Here is a 21337-nt window from a genome sequence, read left to right as displayed (position 1 = left end):
AGTACGTAGCGCACCCCTCAACTCTGCAGTCAGTACATAACGCACCCCTCTACCCTGCACCCAGTACATAACGCACCCCTCAACCCACCACTCAGTATGTAGCGCACCTTCAACGCTGCACTTAAGTAGGTAGCACACCCCTCAACCCTGCACCCAGTACATTGCATCCCCCTCAACTCTGCACCCAGGACGTAACGCACCCCTCAACCCTCCACTCAGTACGTAGCACACCCCTCTACCCTGCACTCAGTATGTATAGCACCCCTCTACCCTGCACTCAGTACATAGAGCACCCCTCAACCCTGCACTCAGTACATAGCGCACCCCTCAACACTGCACCCAGTACGTAGCGCACCCCTCTACCCTGCACCCAGTACGTAGCGCACCCCTCAGCCCTGCATTCAGTACATAGCACACACCTCAACTCTGTCCCCAGTAAGTAGTGCACCCCTCTACCCTGCACCCAGTACGTAGCGCACCCCTCAACTCTGCACTCAGTACATAATGCACCCCTCTACCCTGCACCCAGTACATAGCGCACCCCTCAACCCACCACTCAGTATGTAGCACACCTTCAACCCTGCACCTAAATAGGTAGCACACCCCTCAACCCTGCACCCAGTACATTGCATCCCCCTCAACCCTGCACCCAGTACGTAGTGCACCCCTCTACCCTGCACCCAGTACGTAGCGCACCCCTCAACTCTGCACTCAGTACGTAGCACACGCCTCAGCCCTGCATTCAGTACATAGCACATACCTCAACCTCGTTCCCAGTATGTAGTGCACTCCTCTACCCTGCACCCAGTACCTACCACACCCCTCAATCCTGTACTCTGTACACAGCATACCCCTCTACCCTGCACCCAGTATGTAGCACACCCCTCAACCCTGCACTCAGCATGTAGTGCACCCCTCAACCCTGTACTTCGTACGTAGCACACCCCTCGACCCTGCACTCTGTACATAGCATACCCCATTGCCCTGCCCCCAGTATGCAGTGCACCCTTTAACCCTGTACTCAGTACGTAGTGCAGTAGTGCACCCCTCAACCCGGCACTCAGTATGTAACACACCCCTCAACATTGCACTCTGTACACAGCATACCCTTCTACCCTGCACCCAGTATGTAGCACAGCCCTCAGCCTTGTCCCCAGTACGTAGCACACCCCTCTACCCTGCACCCAGTACGTAGCACACCCCTCAACCCTGCACCCAGTACGTAGCGCACCCCTCAACTCTGCACTCAGTACATAATGCACCCCTCTACCCTGCACCCAGTACATAGCACACCCCTCAACCCACCACTCAGTATGTAGCGCACCTCCAACCCTGCACTTAATTAGGTAGCACACCCCTCCACCCTGCACCCAGTATGTTGCATCCCCCTCAACCCTGCACCCAGTATGTAGTGCACCCCTCTACCCTGCACCCAGTACGTAGTGCACCCCTCAACTCTGCTCTCAGTACGTAGCACACGCCTCAGCCCTGCATTCAGTACATAGCACATACCTCAACCTTGTTCCCAGTATGTAGTGCACCCCTCTACCCTGCACCCAGTACCTAGCGCACCCCTCAACCCTGTACTCCGTACACAGCATACCCCTCTACCCTGCACCCAGTATGTAGCACACCCCTCAACCCTGCACTCAGTATGTAGCGCACCCCTCAACCCTGTACTTAGTACGTAGCACACCCCTCGACCCTGCACTCTGTACACAGCATACCCCATTGCCCTGCCCCCAGTATGCAGTGCACCCCTTAACCCTGTACTCAGTACGTAGTGCAGTAGTGCACCCCTCAACCCGGCACTCAGTATGTAACACACCCCTCCACCCTGCACTCTGTACACAGCATACCCTTCTACCCTGCACCCAGTATGTAGCGCAGCCCTCAACCTTGTCCCCAGTACGTAGCACACCCCTCTACCTTGCACTCAGTACGTAGCTCACCCCTCAACCCCGCACTCAGTATGTAGCGCACCCCTCAACCCTGCACTCAGTACGTAACGCACCCCTCAACCCTGCACTCAGTACGTAGCACACCGCTCTACCCTGCACTCAGTACGCAGAGCACCCCTCAACACTGCACCCAGTACGTAGCGCACCCCTCCACCCTGCACCCAGTAAATAGTGCACCCTTCAACCCTGCACCCAGTATGTAGTGCACCCCTCTACCCTGCACTCAATATGTAGCACACCTCTCTACCCTGCACCCAGTACGTAGCGCACCCCTCAACCCTGCACTCAGTACATAGCGCACCCCTCAGCCCTGCATTCAGTACAAAGCACACACCTCAACTCTGTCCCCAGTAAGTAGTGCACCCCTCTACCCTGCACCCAGTACATAGCGCACCCCTCAACCCACCACTCAGCATGTAGCGCACCTTCAACCCACCACTCAGTATGTAGCGCACCTTCAACCCTGCACTTAGTAGGTAGCACACCCCTCAACCCTGCACCCAGTACGTGGCGTCCCCCTCAACCCTGCACCCAGTATGTAGTGCACCCCTTTACCCTGCACCCAGTACGTAGCGCACCCCTCAACTCTGCACTCAGTACATAGCGCACCCCTCTACCCTCCACCCAGTACATAGCGCACCCCTCAACCCACCACTCAGTATGTAGCGCACCTTCAAACCTGCACTTAGTAGGTAGCACACCCCTCAACACTGCACCCAGTACGTAGCGTCCCCCTCAACCCTGCACCCAGTACGTAGCGCACCCCTCAACCCTGAACCCAGTACGTAGCGCACCCCTCAAACTTGCACTCAGTACGTAGCGCACTCTTCAACCCTGCACTCTGTATGTAGCACACTCCTCAACCCTGCACTCTGTATGTAGCATTCTCTTCATTCCTGCACTCTGTATGTAGTGTACTCTTCAACCCTGCACTCTGCATATTTTATAGGTACAAGGAAGCTTTGTTTTAATTAACCACACCCCTTAAGTCCCTCCCACTGGTAAGACTTTGACCACACCCACATTTTACCGCAGTGTGCATAGCGTGCCTTGGGTCACCACTTGCCTTAACTATCCCTCATTCTGAAGTTCAAAAGTTGGGAGGTATGGATAACTATAACATGATTTTTTTTTTAAAAAACAAAAAACCTTTAATTTCATTTTAAGCTATGTCTGTCAGAATGGCCTGACATTAAGCCCTGGTTCACATTGGTGCAATTTGACATGTGATTTGAAATGTCAAGTCGTAGGTCAAATCGGCGACAATTGCCGGCAATGGCACTGTCCTAATCGGTGCGACGCAGCATTTGCGACACCGCAATGATTTTAAAAAGAAGTTTCTGTACTACTGTTTTCGATTTTGGGGTGCCATTTCCATTGACATCTGTGCAGAAATCCGCACAGATGTCTCTGAAATCACCGCTGAAATCGGGACTGACATGCGAGAATGAAATGGTGCGAGTTCAGCCGAACTCGCACCATTTCATTCCCGCACTCAGTGTAAACCTAGGCTAAAGAATAACAGTGGCGACATGGAAACTGCTGAAGGTATGTACATCTACCCCTATGTGCCTGTAATTCATATTTAACAGCACCTTAGCCCCCTTTTTCCCCAATGACAGTGGCTTTAAGAGGTCTTCTCCAAACCACTGCTATCTGGTGTGACTTAAGGGGGACAACAAAGTGAATGACCCTTTAAACCGCTTGCTTCTTTTGAGAGCTGCCCTTAAAGGTGAAGATTAGAAAAGTCAAATAAAAAAGTCAGTTAACACCTTTCCCAATTACCACATTTACTCTTTTTGTGAATTCCTTTCCTTTTCTTACTTATTAATTCATGGCCACCTATTACTGTTGGTTCCATCCTTTATTCTGGATCCTTCTCATGTTCCTGTTCTCTGTTCTCCCTTCCGTCTTTTTTTCATTCTTTCCTCCTGCCAGTTGAAGCATTCCGGGGTCTCGATTGCTTCCAGATTCCCGAGAGAATGAGAAAGTCGAATAATTTCAGTCTGACATTGTCACTAATTAACTTTCTGTGTTAGTTTTCTGCTCTCTACATGCTCTATGAAATGAGGATTTCTCCTGATAATAATGCAGTTCATTGCAGCTAATATGACCCAGGCATTTGACGAGCAGTATCTTCCCCTTGTGCTCCCGGAGAGATCTGAACCTGAATTCGTAATGTGTCATTGCAGGAAATCGATGATCTATTTATAAACCCTGAGTGTATTTACTTAAGGTATAGAATCGACATAACCGGCATACATCCATATATACCTATGTGCATTGACTAAGAACAAGCTGTGGGCTTGCACAGACAACTTGGTTAACCACTTGTCTACTGGGGTATTTTTTTTTCATATCTTGCACAGGTTAAATATGCTTTTTCTTCTAGAAATTACTTAAAATCCCCATACAAGTATATATTGTCCAAAAGCAGAGATCCTGGAGAATAAAATGGTGTTGGTTGCAATTTTTAAGCCTCACACTGATGCGGTGCGGGAAACGCAGCAAATGGGGTGCTTTTTCTGCACTGCATCGCAATCGAACTGTGTTCTGCGATCTGCTGCGAGTGTAATTTAAAGGTTAACGACACCCCAAAAGCAGGTCGGAAATGCAGTGCATTTGCCTAAACTGGATCGCATGAGTATAAACACCCATGTGATCTGTTTCCAGCGCATGGGCGTTTTTGATGCTGCTCCTTTTTGATGTGGGTGCGGTGCAATTTGAGCCATAAAAAAATTAATAGACTAAACTGAGTGTAAAGGTAATTTTTTTTTTTAAATAACAAACATGTCTATACTTACCTGCTCTGTGCAATGGAATTGCACAAAGTGGCTGCGAACTTCTTCTCTGCAAATTCTAGATGGACCCTCTGCACACTGCTATACACCCTTTCCAGTAAACTATGCAATTAAAGCGGAGGTCCGCTGAAAAAAAAATATCCTTCCAGCAGAACATGGTCACCAATGTATGTATGTGCGGATTGTGGGCTGGTGGTGGGTGTTTTGAATAAGTCTTTTTTGTAATATTATGTTGGAATGCTTTGTAACAATGACTGTTAAAGTGGAGGTCCGCTGAAAAAAAAATATTAAAAGCCAGCAGCTACAAATACTGCAGCTGCTGACTTTTAATATATGAACACTTACCTGTCCAGGGAGCCCGCGATGTCGGCAGCTGAAGCCGATTCGTCCTTCGGCTCTCGGCTGCTGCCACCGCCATCCTGGGTAAGGGAATAAGGAAATGAAGCCGTGCGGCTTCACTTCCTGGTTCCCTACTGCGCATGTGCGAGTCGCGCTGCGTGTCCTCTCTGGTCCCTGCTGTGTTCTGTGTCTCACAGAATACAGCGGTGGAGGAGAGTGTAGGCGCCGGAAGTGGCGTAGGGCACCGCAAGCGCCAGGAAGTGGGAGCAAATACCTGTATTAGACAGGTATCTGCTCCCTCCTCCCCCCTGAAAGGTGCCAAATGTGACACCGGAGAGGGGGAGGAATCCAAAAAGTGGAAGTTCCATTTTTGGGTGGAAATCCACTTTAAAAATAGGGATATTTAGTTCACATATATTACAATATATGTTCTAAGCTGACCCCAACTGTGTCAAAGCAATCCCTCTGCTGGCCAGTCCTACACTGCCTTGCAAATGCTACGGTGGACACCATGCCAACCTGGGTCATAAAGACCCAAGGTGGGGGAGTGCGACTAGGTTCAGATCTGGTCATTGACCTGCGCTACAACAAAGAAAAGATATACCTGCGCTCAAATCCCAATAGCTTGTACATGTATTTAAACTATCAGGTGCTAAAGGGATGTGACCACATATTAACACTACACATTCTGGATTTGTTCTTCTCGGGTCACCTGCCAGCGCTCCTGGCCCCTCCTCTCTGTCCAGTGCCCCCATTGGAAGCCGCTTCCCATTGGGGCACTTGTGCGTGCTCACACCTGAGCCCTGCTGCTGCATCCATTGACAGAGAGAGCAGGACTCAGCCCCCCCCCCCCCCGCTCCCTCGTCACTGGCTTTGATTGACAGCACTGGGAGCCAATGACTACCCATGCTCCAGCAAAGCCAGTGAGACCCACACACACACACACCCCATGTACAGTATTTACATGTTAGCTGGCACTGGCAGCTAACATGTACAGTATATACTGTACATTAGCCAGCAGCGCTGATCCGTGTATTCTGACGGCGGGGAAGTCAGAATACAAAGGCACAGCAGGAATATTTCCCCATCCGCATCAAGTGTGTGGATGGGTGAATCTGGTATTTTTTTTGTTGGTTTTTTTTTGGTCAACAAACCGGTTGAACAAAATAAAAATGAATCATATATATGGGTTGCCCAACAGAATATTCCTCTGACCACACAGATTATGATTATTATTCGATTTGATTCATTTTCATATTTTCAAATTTTTGTACTGTACAAATACGATATAGAGCAGAGTACCAATCCCAGTCTTCAAATGCCTCGTGTACACAACACTAACCCATTGGTAATTATTGAGCTTGATTTGATAAAGGAATAGAGATAACGGAAAATTGTTATCACTTACCATAATTTTCCTTTCCTGGCCCATCTTCACGTCAGCACATAACGGGTTAACACCTCCTTTGGAGCCCCCAATGACCACATGTTCCAAGCTGAATATAAAAGACAGCCCCTCCCCCAACTAAGATGTTCGATAACCTAGCCTGCGACAGGCCACTAGGGAGGGAGTCCTGTGCTGACGTGAGGATGGGTCAGGAAAGGAAAATTACGGTAAGTGATAACAATTTTCCATTTTCCTAGCCCATCCTCCCGTCAGCAAATAACGGGATATAACAAAGCCAATATAGGGTGGGAGAGAACAAATGAAAAGAGACACTGACAATCAAATAAAAGCTGATAAAGCCAGAAAGAATTGATCTCTTTTGTCCCAAACTTGCTGGTCGCATATTTAGTTTGTAAGGTTGAATGAAGACCGCACCAGACCTTCAAGCTAGCCCTTACATACAGTATATCTTCCAAGCAATCCTGGCATAACTGCCCCAAAGGCTGCCACCCCTCTAGTCAAATAGGCTTGCAATTGTTTCTGAGCAGAAAAGCATGCTTCCTGCATGCCAATCTAATCACCCTGGTAACCCAAGAGTGGATGACTCTTGAGGGCCTGATGACTAAATGAAAAGATTGTACACTTTCATCTTTTGACCAAGTACACTGTTAGTAACTCGACCATGTGTAAGAAAACTGAAGTCTTCCTGCTGGGCACTCAGTGCCTCTCATGTGAAAACTCCAGAAAAACTGGGAAGTAGTCCCTCCTAAATTGGATACCACTTTAAAATTGAACCTATTGGAGCAAAGGGTGCTCTCAGATCCAAGCCTAAGTCCCACAGAGGAAACCAGGATTTCCCTCAAGGTCATATGGATCGTCATCTGGAAGAAGCATCTGGCAAGTCACTGGCTTTTGCACCCATCTGCAGCCTGTGAAAAGATAAGGTAGCGATCTGTACCTTAAATGGAGTTGTATGCCAGACCAACCTCCAGCGCTGACTGTAAAATGTCAAGGATTTTGGCTAGAGCAGGGAACACAGGAGAGAAAGCTTTTGCTGAGCAGACAAAACAGACTTCTTTCATATCCTCTCCTATGTAGCGTTCATGGATGATCTTCTGGTCACCAGGGTCTGAACAACCTCAGATGAGAATCCCTGGACCTCTATTGTAGCCTATTCCATAGCCAGGCTATTAAAAGTAGTCTCATTGCATTGGGGTGCTGTTATTGACCTTGCCATAAAGGATTTCATTTGACCAGAGACAAAGATCAAACAGAAAATTCCATGGCATTGTGAACCTCTTGTATGACAGAGTCTTTGCATTGGTATCCTGTTGCAAATGTCAGAAGCTACATGTTCAGTGAAGTCTCCCTGAGAGCTACTGCTGGAACGCCCCATAGGGCCAATATCGGTATGAGGCACTTGTTGAAAGAAATATTCTGCCTAACCGAACCAATAATTTGCTTTGCTTCCCTGGCAAGAAGACCAACCTTAACTGACTAAGTGATTCTCTGCCCCACTAAAAGTTTCTTTGCAAGATGCAACAAGAAAAAGACTTTTGGTGTCCCCTTTCTAGGCAATGTAGGCTACTACTGTCTTGTTGTCAACTCCTTGAAAATCTTGAAAGGCTTGCAATGCTAGAAAAAGGCTTTCTTCCATTCAAGATACTTGGGGAGTTTGCGTTTCACCGCGCTCCAATGGCCTTGCACTTGTTTCTTCAGATTGTGGACCCCCCAGCCCCAGAGACTGGCATCAGGCTTCAGAATCATTCTATCTCCTGGGCTGAGAGGCATGCCAAAGAAGCGCAGTGGCGATGTCCAAAATGTCAGTTCTTGTTGAATTTGTATAGGCACAAAGATTTTCTGATCCATAGACAGTCCAGCTCATAGGCTAAAGAAGGCAAATTGAAAATGCCCTTGTGTGTCAACTGGCCCAAGGTATCACCACTGCCAACAAGATCTTCAAAAAGATTCCTGGGGCTGTGCCACTTCTATAAAAGGCAGACAATCGCAAGTGGTCTCTGGCCACCGCAAATCTTACATGCCTCTGGTGTTCGGCATTGATCGGTACATGGGAGTATGAGTTGGCCGGTCAAATGATTCCAACTGGTCCTCCTGCTGAACTGTACCTATGACTGTCTACATGGACTCCATCTTGAACCTCTTGATGTATATGAACACATTCCATGCCTTCAAACTGAAACAGGTCAGCAGGCTCCTGCCTTAGGTACTAGAAAAAACTGGGGAGAAAGGCCTCAGATGATTCTATGTTTTCGGCATCAGTGGCTTCTGGACCCACTGGTCTTTGGCGATTGTTGTCAAAACCCTCCAGAAGGAAGCTACAAACATCTACTTCACTTAGGCCCCCTGGCCCCAACTGGAAGAGACTGGTTGGATGCACCTTTAAAAGAGACTTTCCAGCCATCTTAGCAGCTTGCTCTGGACTTATTTCATATCAAAAGTAACTTTGAGATACCTCCATTGTTATCTGCAACCTGTCCTAAAAGATTTGGCCTCCTGTACCCTCTGAAGTTCAGTGGGCTTGAGTGAAGGATGCCGGCTTCCTCTTACTAGTCTATGGCTACAGTCCAAACTTTTCCTCCTGTCATTCGCTTAATTGCGTTGTTCAGCGTTTGGCCGAACAATAACCTTCCATTATAGGAAATGTCGAAGGCTTGTGTAGAAGTTCCGCCTGCCCTCCAGTGGCATAACCACAATGCTCTCCTAGCAGTGACTGAGTGCGCCAGCGCATGTACTAGGTCTTTCAAAAGCATCAACCAAAAGTCAGTTGCCAGGTTACACTTTTTCCAGAAACTGTGCCAAATCTTGCAGTTTCCAATGTTGAATGTAATGCTATTTCTGAAGTTAATATATCGAAGTTAACTCTATTGCTGGTTGGCAGGCAAAATCTGTCACTGTATAAATTCTGTGCAAGCCTTATGGCCAGATCACCACAGTTTCTGCATTCCAGATATGTTTCTGCATAAGTGTTTTTGATGCATTCTACATGCATTTTGCCACTTTCCCAATGTGTTCCTATAAAGAAACAATGGAACAGTCTACTCTTGTTGACGGCACTAGAATGCGCTGTATTGGTGTGAATTAAGTAATTGGAATCAAAGTTAAACACTATTAATGCGTTCTTGATGTAGGAATAAAAACGCACTGGACTGCATCTGGTGTGAACAAGTCCATTGAAGGCAACCAAATTATAAAAAGGCAAAGACACTTGCTGCACCGGATACAAAAGGGCAGCAACCACCCCTGGAAGTGCAGTGCATAAACATACGGCAGCCATTTTATATGGATAAAGCTTAGGGAACCCGTTACTGTAAATTGGTCTTCTGACGAGGTCTCTGTCATCCTCCATCAACGAGCGATTTACGCTCTATCATTGTTGGGAAAAGACCATCCTCCATCAACGAGTGATTTACGCTTTATCATTATGGGAAAAGACCATCCTTCATCAACGAGCGATTTACGCACAAAAAGGCACCCAGTTCTTAGAAATATTTAACTTCAGCATTCAGGGTCTTCCAACTCCATGAGAGGCTAAACATGGAGGGTTGGTTCCGCAGAGGGAGATGCAGCAAACAATTTACTTACCAACTGCAATCAACGTGTGGCCTGGAGCAGACCAAAAAAAAAAGAACATCTTAGTTGGGGGAGGGGCTGTCTTTTGTATTCAGCTTGGAACATGTGGTCATTGGGGGCTCCAAAGGACATGTTAATCCGTTATGTGCTGATGGGAGGATGGGCCTGGAAAGTTCAATTTACAATGTGAATTTTCACTTCACTTTTCAAGGGAATTTGCAGTTAGTTTTGTAAATGTTCACTTTGCAAAAAATACCCAATTGCATGCAAAAAAAAGAAAAACTGATTCAGCAGTTTCACCTAATTTACTAAGCTAAGGGAACATTAATTTACGTAGTGAAAATTCACTTCGCTAAGTAACATCTTATACTGTATATTCTTTGGTAAATAAACCCCATTGCTTCCTCATCCTCACAAGGTGATCTGCATTAGAACTTCTCTTAAAACATCATTAAAGGTAATTATTGATCCAATCAATAGTCACAGATAATTAAAAATCCTTTAGAGGTGCAATGTTTAAGCCATCACAGGCTTTTCTAACATGGAGTATTGGAATTTAACCTTTTTTTTCACTCCCTCCCTTAATCTGGATATACACAAATGAAAATTTGTACTAAAATTCGTATTAAAATTCTCAGTAAATTTGATGGCTTGACGAATATCATGCAAAAAGTAATTCAGTTTTTGTTTTTTTTGCTTTTAAAATGTAATTTTAGAACAAACTGACTTTCCTGAATCAAAGTCGTATCCACTGTTATGCTGCGCACGCATGATCGGAATTTCCGACAACAAATGTTCGATGTGAGCTTGTTGTCGGAAATTCCGACTGTGTGTAGGCTCCATCAGACATTTTCTGTAGGAATTACCAACAAACAAAAATTTGAGAGCTGGATCTCAAATTTTCCGACAACAAAATCCGTTGTCGTAAATTCCAAGCGTGTATACACAATTCTGACTCACAAAATTCCACGCATGCTCAGAATCAAGCAGAAGAGCCGCACAGGCTATTGAACTTCATTTTTCTCGGCTCGTTGTACGTCACTGCGTTCTTGACGTTCGGAATTTCCAACAACATTTGTGCGACCGTGTGTATGCCATTAGTAGTAAAAAAAAAATCCAATGTATACCCCATAATTTTGTAGACGCTATAACTTTTGCGCAAACCAATCAATATACGCTTATTGGAATTTTTTTAACCAAAAATATGTAGCAGAATACATATTGGCCTAAATTTATTAAGAAATTAGATTTTTTTTTTTATTGGATATGTGTTATAGCAGAAAGTAAAAAATATTGTTTTTTTTTTTCAAACTTGTCATCTTTTTTTTGTTTATATCGCAATGGTGATCAAATACCACCAAAAGAAATCTCTATTTGTGGGAAAAAATTACAAATTGTATTTGGGTACAGTGTCGCGCGGCCGCGCAATTGTCAGTTAAAGTAACACAGTGCTATATCGAAAAAAATGGCCTGGTCGGGAAGGGGGGGGGGGGGTAACTCTTCCAGAGGTCAATCGTTAATATCTGACAAACAGCTAATTACAGTGGAAATAGATACATGAGAGCTGTTTTACCTGCTAACAGATTCAAATTTCTGTCCTTCCAATCCTTTCATTTACACACTTCACTTATACACAGCACAGCCAGCCTGATGACCTGGCTTTTTGTCTGCAGCATTTAAACCTCACAGCAAGGTCTCCTCCCTTCCCCCAGCCCGTGATTGGACAGTGAATGAGCAGCAACAGACTGGTAAGGTCATCCATTTGCTGTCAGCATGTTCCTAGTGAGCACATGTGAATGCAGGACACCTGATTGGTCCCAAGTACTGCCCTTCCCTCTCCCAGTCTGAATGCCGCTTTACGCTAGGTTCTTACCTATGCGTTTTTGCGGGCTGTGTTTGTGCGGGCATTTCAGGAAAAAAAAAAGGTGCGGCCGCAGGGAAATCGCATGGTCTTTTTGAGTTCCCACACATGCACTGTGATTCAACATGCATGAGGGTGCAATTTAGAATGAAAGACTGCCCCGTGTTTTTGCAGAACAGTGCGTTTTCACTGTGGGTGGTTGCGGTATCGCTGTGATTCCCGCATCGGCAGCCACACGAAGAAGTGTGAACCTAACCTTACAGAGTCCTAGAAGAGGCTGAAATCCACTGATCCATGGCTCTTGGTCCTGCATTTTTTGTGTCTATGACATGGTAATGGATACACATACACCTGTGTCTCCTAACAATGCCTTACTCTCCTGCTTCCTGCCTCCATATGTACAGCAACTGAAAGGCCTGCTTCGTTTTTTTTGCTCTACTTGTATCCAGGGATCTGAATTCACGGCACTGTAAATTGACATCTAACCCCACATTAGCAGGGTGGTGCACTGAGCTAGTTCTCATCCAGCATCTAGAAGAACTGGTGGCCCAACACCCTAATGCCGCGTACACACGAGCGGACTTTACGGCAGTCTTTGTCCTGCAGACTTTTCGACCGACATTACGACGGACTTTCCGAATTAACGGACTTGCCTACACACGATCAACCAAAGTCCGATGGATTTGTACGTGATGGCGTACGACCGAACTAAAACAAGGAAGTTCATAGCCAGTAGCCAATAGCTGCCCTAGCGTCGTTTTTTGTCCGTTGGACTAGCATACAGATGAGCGGATTTTTCGACCGGACTTGAGTCCGTCGAAAAGATTTGAAACATGTTTTATTTCTAGGTCCGTCCAACTTTTGGGGAAAAAAAGTCCGCTGGAGCCCACACACGATCAAATTGTCCGATGGACTCCGGTCCGCTGAACCAAGTATGCCGGAAAGTCCGGTTGTGTGTACGCGGCATAAGAGATACCCCAGCTAGGTGGCTACTAGTACTGTATGGATCTTTTTTTTTTTCGTGATCCCCATTAACCAGGACCATTATCCCCTCAATGGTCAATGCAAGCCAACTTACTGGGGGCTTATCTCCCTGCCTTGACAGCCAACACCCTTACCCCTCCTTCATCTTTGCCTTCCTTCTAACCAAACTGGGCTATAAATCCCCTCCTTCCCTTTAATTGTCTACTGTTCCGCTTGTACATTGTTCTCCTTTTCTTTTCAGTTTTACGCCAGGAGTCAGGACCATGCAACCACACTGAGACTCTCTCGCAACAGTGATCATCGATCACAAACATGGCCTCTATAGTCCACTCTAATAAATCTCCTGCCACATGACAAATAGCACTCCTTATGGAACCTGAAATTGTACTGGTTACAGCCAATCAGATTTTTTTTTCTTTTGGTCTTTGCTTTTCTTTTAATGAGACCTGGCTTCACTGTGTGCTAAGACACTCACTAATAATGTGTGCATCTCCATGCCTCTCTTCTGTTTCTGAAAAAAAAAAAAGAGGCTGAAATCAAGTCACATTACGGCATTTATACTTGTTGAATTTAAAATACATTTGATCATTTTTAATAAATATATAACTGCACTTTTTTATATATATATATATATATATATATGCTTGGAGTTCAGCTATAGCATTTTTTACATAGCTTGGACCAATGCAATTACGTATATAACATACCTGTGGGATCCCTCTAAACGCTGAAAATCACTGTAGTAGACATCGCTACTTCAGTGATCTCCAGTAGCTTCTGGGTCTCGCACTGATAGGGTGCCCTTCTACATTCTGAAAACAGGAGGTTGGCCGCTCGGGATGGGCCCCCTTCAAACATCACGTCAATTAATGCAAAGCATTTACTGATTGGATGAGGTGGAGAGGCAGGGCAGTGATGTCATGCTCTCCATCTTGTTCAGAATGTTCAGCGCAAGACCCGGAAGCAAATGGAGATCACTGGAGTAGCAATGTCTACTACAGTGATTTCCACCTTCTAAAGGGATTCAACAGCTATGCTATGTAGCGCCCTCCTAGATAGACTGCTAGGATGTCAGGCAAATTTAATTCTTTTGACTCTGTACTCATTGAAGCAGATATTATTTTTTTGGGCTGTACTAGATCTCACAGATTGAAGCTTCCTTCTGGAAGTCTCCAGAACATGGGGCTGGGAGAGTCAAATGGGCAGCTTGAATATGTATTGTGTCTCAGCCAATCCATGGGGAGCTGTGTCCAGTAGGTGGCTGGGAGGATATAAATAGTCTAGGACCTGGAGCAGGCAGGGTCTTGGCCTGCTTGACACAGCCTCGGGGGCTGTGGACCCTTTGAGACATTTCTACTGGAGTTTATTGATGTTCAAGGAGGTGCCACCTGTGGAATGACTAGGGGCCTATTAAGTATCTTTGGAGTTTGCTATTTGGCCTCGCCTAGGCATCTGGTCTGGAGAGCTCACTGAAGAGTCACTGGTGGAAGCTGGAAGTGATCCTGCAGCCAAAGAGAGCATGGAGGAAGCTAGGAACTGTGCAGTTGTTTTGTGACGGAGATATCTGGTGGAAACCGGGAAGTGTTCAGTGAAATAGTGAGTGTTGACTTGAGCTCAAGATCTTGGTATCTGTGTCCTGTTTTTTTTTTGGTGATAAGTGCCAGTGGTAGCTCTCACTGAGATGGCTCTTACAGGGTCTCAGTTTTGGACATTCCAATTTCTTGCTGGTAAAAAAAACTGTTCAGAGAAGCCTAGCCTAGTGATGTATGTTCTCCTAAATCTGTGTTCCTGGAGTATCCCATATCACCCTGCACTCCTGCTTTCTGTTCAAATTTATCAGCAATAAAGCTTAAAAAGACAACCCCTACACTGTTTACTGGAGCCAGAATGACTGGACTGTTCCTGGGGTGACTGGTGGCCTCTGTACTGTTTGGGGGAAAAACTGTTAATGTGTGAGGATAGCGCTACAGGTATATACATAGTAACATTGCTCCAAGCTTTGGAGCAATGTAACTATTTTAAAAAATTGCATACCTTGAATTCTTCTTAAACAACAGCAGTAGTTCAGAAAAACACTTGTTATAATGCGAATATATATACATATATACACACACACACACATATATATATACACACACACACACACACTATATTGTCAAAAGTATTGGGACGCCTGACTTTAAAGCGGGATTCCGTCCCTGAAAAGAAAAATTTAAAAGTCAGCAGCTACAAACACTGTAGCTGCTGACTTTAAATAAGTACTTACCTGTCCTGGGTGCCCGCGATGTCGGCCGCCCGAGGCCGACCCGTCCCTCGGCTTTCGGGTCCCGGCACCGCCATCCTAAGTAAGGGAAGCAGGCAGTGGAGCCTTGCGGCTTCACTGCCAGTTTCCTACTGCGCACGCGGCAGCGGCAGGGTGCTCTGTGAATGGCCTCGTGGTGTTCTGGGAACACACACAGTTCCCAGAAGGCAACAGGGCCGCTCACCGAGGAGCAGAACACGCAGCGGAATAGGAAGAGGCAGATTAGGAAGACTGCCTAGCAACAAGGGTTTAGGTAAGTTTTTTTTTTTCAAAAGTTTTTTTTAATTTTTTTTAGGATTTTTCATGCATTTTTTTTTTTTAGGGTGGCCCTCCACTTTAATGACATCCCAGTCTTAGTCCGTAGGGTTCAATATTGAGTTGGTCCACCCTTTGCAGCTATAACAGCTTCAACTTTTCTGGGAAGGCTGTCCACAAGGTGTAGGAGTGTGTCTATGGGAATGTTTGACCATTCTTCTAGAAGTGCATTTGTGAGGTCAGGCACTGATGTGGATGAGAAGACCTGGCTCGCAGTCTCCGCTCTAATTCATCCCAAAGGTGTTTTATTAGGTTGAGGTCAGGGCTCTGTGCAGGCCAGTCAAGTTCCTCCACCCCAAACTTGCTCATCCATATCTTTACGGACCTTGCTTTGTGCACTGGTGCACAGTCATGTTGGAACAGGAAGGGGCCATCCCCAAACTGTTCCCACAAAGTTGAGAGCATGAAATTATCCAAAATGTCTTGGTATGCTGACGCCTTAAGAGTTCCCTTCACTGGTACTAAGGGGTCAAGCCCAACCCCTGAAAAACAACCCCACACCACAGTCCCCCTTTCACAAAATAATTTGGACCAGTGCACAAAGCAAGGTCCATAAAGACATGGATTACATAAATACAAAAAGAGTCGCCCTGGGACTTTAAATGAGCTGAGTATGGTTAGCCAATAAAGTACCAAAAGTATATGCAAAATGGATCTATTGCAAGTTGTTATGCGTGTAAAGCACAACAGCGTTAGTAAGCAGGCCAATAGGGTATACATACATTATAAAGGGAAACAATCCACATACAGAGGTATATAATCGCATATAGCAGCAGTGTACAAATATCAAAATTATATACAAGCATCAGTGGTACCCATATGGTCCCCAGATAGGGGACGTATCAGATATTAAACTGATAAGAACAGATACTACACTTGACCTTAGCCAAAAGGTGTAGCTTCTGTTCTTATCAGTTTAATATCTGACCTGCTTACTAATGCTGTTGTGCTTTACACGCACGACAACTTGCAATAAATCAATTTTGCATATACTTTTGGTACTTTATTGGCTAACCATACTCACCTCAATTAAAGTCCCAGGGCGACTTCTTTTGTATCTAAGTACTTACATAGTTACATAGTTACATAGTAGGTGAGGTTGAAAAAAGACACAAGTCCATCAAGTCCAACCTATGTGTGTGATTATGTGTCAGTATTACATTACATATCCCTGTATATTGCGGTCATTCAGGTGATTATCTAATAGTTTCTTGAAGCTATCAATGCTCCCCGCTGAGACCACCGCCTGTGGAAGGGAATTCCACATCCTTGCCGCTCTTACAGTAAAGAACCCTCTACGTAGTTTAAGGTTAAACCTCTTTTCTTCTAATTGTAATGAGTGGCCACGAGTCTTATTAAACTCTCTTCTGCGAAAAAGTTTTATCCCTATTGTGGGGTCACCAGTACAGTATTTGTAAATTGAAATCATATCCCCTCTCAAGCGTCTCTTCTCCAGAGAGAATAAGTTCAGTGCTCGCAACCTTTCCTCATAACTAAGATCCTCCAGACCCTTTATTAGCTTTGTTGCCCTTCTTTGTACTCGCTCCATTTCCAGTACGTCCCTCCTGAGGACTGGTGCCCAGAACTGGACAGCATACTCCAGGTGCGGGCGGACCAGAGTCTTGTAGAGCGGGAGAATTATCGTTTTATCCCTGCAGTTGATCCCCCTTTTAATGCATGCCAATATTCTGTTTGCTTTATTAGCAGCAGCTTGGCATTGCATGCCATTGCTGAGCCTATCATCCACTAGGACCCCCAAGTCCTTTTCCATCCTAGATTCCCCCAGAGGTTCTCCCCCCAGTGTATAGATTGCATTCATATTTTTGCCACCCAAATGCATTATTTTACATTTTTCTACATTGAACCTCATTTGCCATGTAGTTGCCCACCCCATTAATTTGTTCAGGTCTTTTTGCAAGATTTCCACATCCTGCGGAGAAGTTATTGCCCTGCTTAGCTTAGTATCGTCTGCAAATACAGAGATTGAACTGTTTATCCCATCCTCCAGGTCGTTTATGAACAAATTAAATAGGATTGGTCCCAGCACAGAACCCTGGGGAACCCCACTACCCACTCCTGACCATTCTGAGTACTCCCCATTTATCACCACCCTCTGAACACGCCCTTGTAGCCAGTTTTCAATCCATGTACTCACCCTATGGTCCATGCCAACGCACCTTATTTTGTACAGTAAACGTTTATGGGGAACTGTGTCAAATGCTTATGCAAAATCCAGATACACCACGTCTACGGGCCTTCCTTTATCTAGATGGCAACTCAACTCCTCATAGAAGGTTAATAGATTGGTTTGGCAAGAACGATTCTTCATGAATCCATGCTGATTACTGCTAATGATATCATTCTTATTACTAAAATCTTGTATATAGTCCCTTATCATCCCCTCCAAGAGTTTACATACTATTGATGTTAGGCTAACTGGTCTGTAATTCCCAGGGATGTTTTTTGGGCCCTTTTTAAATATTGGTGCTACATTGGCTTTTCTCCAATCAGCTGGTACCATTCCAGTCAATAGACTGTCTGTAAAAATTAGGAACAACGGTCTGGCAATCACCTGACTGAGTTCCCTAAGTACCCTCGGATGCAAGCCATCTGGTCCCGGTGATTTATTAATGTTAAGTTTCTCAAGTCTAATTTTAATTCCGTCCTCTGTTAACCATGTAGATGCTTCCTGTGTTGTGTCATGAGGATAAACACTGCAGTTTTGGTTACTGAAGCCCCCCGATTCACTCGTGAAGACTGAGGAGAAGAATAAATTCAATACCTTTGCCATCTCCCCATCCTTTGTAACCAGATGTCCTTCCTCATTCTTTATGGGGCCAATATGGTCTGTCCTCCCTTTTTTACTGTTTACATACTTAAAGAATTTCTTGGGATTTTTTTTGCTCTCCTCCGCTATGTGTCTTTCATGTTCCATCTTAGCCATCCTAATTGCACCCTTACATTTCTTATTGCATTCTTTATAAATTCTGAATGCTGTGGATGATCCCTCAACCTTGTATTTTTTGAAGGCCTTCTCCTTTGCTTTTATGAAGAGTTAAAGAGTTAAAGCTGTTATAGTTGCAAAGGGTGGGCCAACTCTAAAGTCCATGTGCGTGTAAAGGCAGGCGTCCCAAAGGAGACAGAATTGTATATGACCAGTGTAGATAAGATGTCCCCAATGACTCGTACTCACCCCACCCCTTAACGTTACCTAAAGTAACGAGACCACACATGAAAATGGAGTACAAATGGCAATAGCAGCCTTTTATTAACAAAATTATTAAACACATCAAACTTCTGAAAACAAACTAAACAGTTACCCAGCCTGTTGGTCTTTGACAGCAACCCAAATTCAAAATATGTTCCACTTCTACACTGCGGGACCATTTCCATGATAGGCCTCAAGCCGTAACACACCAGCTCAGAGACAACCCGCTACCCGCAGTGAAACCAATACCATATTCCAGCTAAAGCGTGTTCACTGGAATACACCAGAGGGGCACATACCACCGATGAGTCCCCAACACTTCCATCTCGTAAGTATTTTCTTATACCATCAAAGACCAACCACCGCCACCACCCACTAGGGTGACACCTTACCCTTGAGGGTCCCTCCACCCCCACAATGCACGCTGAATCCCGTCCTGCAGCCCCAGGGACCATAAATCTATACCCCCCGCAGATAAGTGGACACCATCCCCCCTGAGGTACAACCTGGTATCAGACTCCAATTCCATATGGAGGATGACCATGCCCCCATTTCAAAGAAAAAATCAGCCCACCACTTTATTGACCTTTATACAGGTCTTGTTGAGCCTTGCAACCGACCTCGCCAGGTGCAAAGTCATCGGAGCTACAATGTCGGACCACGAGACCAGCATGTCGGGAAAAACTGTACGGAGCCGCATGAAATCAGACTTGACATCCATAATGAGCTCCCTACTGGAACGAACCCCCAGATCATTCCTGCCCACATGGAGTACCAGAATGTCAGGTGGCCTATCAAGGCATGCAAAACAATGCACCTCAGGCACGACTCTGATCCGCATCATCCCCAGTACCCCCAACCAACGAACACATGCCTCCCGCCTAGAAATACCCAGCTGCCTGCCATCTGGCCTAACGTCAGCCCGCCTGGCCCCCCAAAACACATATGAGTGGCCCATGATCCAGAGGAGGCGTGGCTACACTCCATCTGAAAGAAAAGAACAAAAACCCCTGGATAACACAAGACAACCACTCAACCACTCAATCACTTATACGCACTCAACATGAAAAAAACACATAGAAACATGCGCCTCCGTGGGCGCCCTGATACGGAAGGCATACTGTTTGTCTTCTAAACCCATTGCTTAAAGACTCTTCCGGAAAATGGCCATGAACTGAAACTTAGACAACGGAGACCCATCCCCATGTAACAAGAATGGCCCTTCCACGACCGGGTGAACCTCTAAAAACTACCGTACCACCCCCTCTGGGCACAACACGGAACCTGGCAGGGAAAACCGCTGCACCCATGCGCCCTTGCCGGCCTGGTCTCTCATGGACCTGCACAGCAATACCTGCCCCCCCTACAAATTACATCCTGCACCAATATTCCCCCCAGGACCCTCTTGGATGGACTGATCAGTTCACTAATCCAAAACGCTCTAAAAAAGGCCAGAGAAAATGCCACTTAAATAAGGAGACCTCATACCTTGATGTACATAATGAACCCAGTTGAATGAAAATGGCTTGCAAATTAGCAAAGAACACAGGCTGCCTAGCATACTTGCACTTATGTGACCTACGATACCCTTTAACAGCTTGGCAAACCCGAAAATCTTTTGTAAAATCCACCCAGCCCTGTAATTTAAAGAGAAACACCAAGCCAGCCAGTTTCTGCTCGATGGCAGACACCAACACACCTTGCTCCAGGTTCCTGGAAACGAAGTAAAGGACCATCAGCCTTACCTCCGAACCATTTTGATCCGCCCCAGCTTGCCGAACCATCCCCAACCATTCCTGCCATACCTTAGCGTAGGCCGTCCACGTGGCCTCACTCACCGACCGCCTGATCCACCCAGTGATGACTCCAAGGCAATCTCCCAGAGCCAATCGGAACGAGGAACCCCCCATTGCTCGGCCGCTGGTGCCAGCTCTCGGAACCTGTCCCACTGAAATCGAGACAAGGAGTCAGCCAAAGTATTGTCTACCCCAGGGAGGTGGACAGCATACAGAAAAACATTCAACTGCAAACAACGTAGCACCATGTGGCGCAGCAGCCGAATGACAGGTTGTGACGATGCTGAGATGCAGTTAATGACTTGCACCATGTTGTCGCAATTCAACCGAATTTTCAAATACCAAAAATTTTTCTCCATAACCTGGTGCTCCAGGAGCACCAGGTTATGGAGAAAGCCCGCAGCTAACCAGGAACGCGGCCAAGGTTCCGTGCTCCAGTGATCCTGGTAGAAGGCCCCATAACCTGTCGACCCTACTTCGTCCGTAAACAGTTACTCAAAGTTACTCACCAGTCTGGACATCCAAACTGATCATCCATTATAGCTTTGCAGAAACGTGTGTCACACCCTCAAATCCTCAGGATGTTCCCTATTGAGATGGATAAAATGGGTAGAAGACTAACCCCCATGGGAATTATGCAACATGCAAAGTTAAACTTACCCAACAGGGATTGTAGCTTCCGAAGCTGGATCTTGCATAGTCCCAATATTCAATGAATCTCCATCTTGAGAGTCAACAATTTATCCTCCGGCAAGTGACATTCCATGCATGGCGCCTGAGTCGAGAACTATG

At 45.8% G+C, this 21337-nt stretch overlaps 1 non-coding gene across 1 annotated transcript; it reads right to left on the bottom strand.

Annotated features, from left to right (window-relative positions):
• Positions 1-16248: 16248 nt before the first annotated feature.
• Positions 16249-16447, bottom strand: LOC141109192 (U2 spliceosomal RNA). The gene has a single exon (XR_012236178.1). It is a non-coding gene; the product is annotated as a U2 spliceosomal RNA (small nuclear RNA).
• Positions 16448-21337: the final 4890 nt, after the last annotated feature.

Source organism: Aquarana catesbeiana, linkage group LG09, assembly GCF_042186555.1.
Source record: "Aquarana catesbeiana isolate 2022-GZ linkage group LG09, ASM4218655v1, whole genome shotgun sequence".
Taxonomy (NCBI): domain Eukaryota; kingdom Metazoa; phylum Chordata; class Amphibia; order Anura; family Ranidae; genus Aquarana; species Aquarana catesbeiana.
This window is presented reverse-complemented; position numbering and strand designations above follow the sequence as displayed.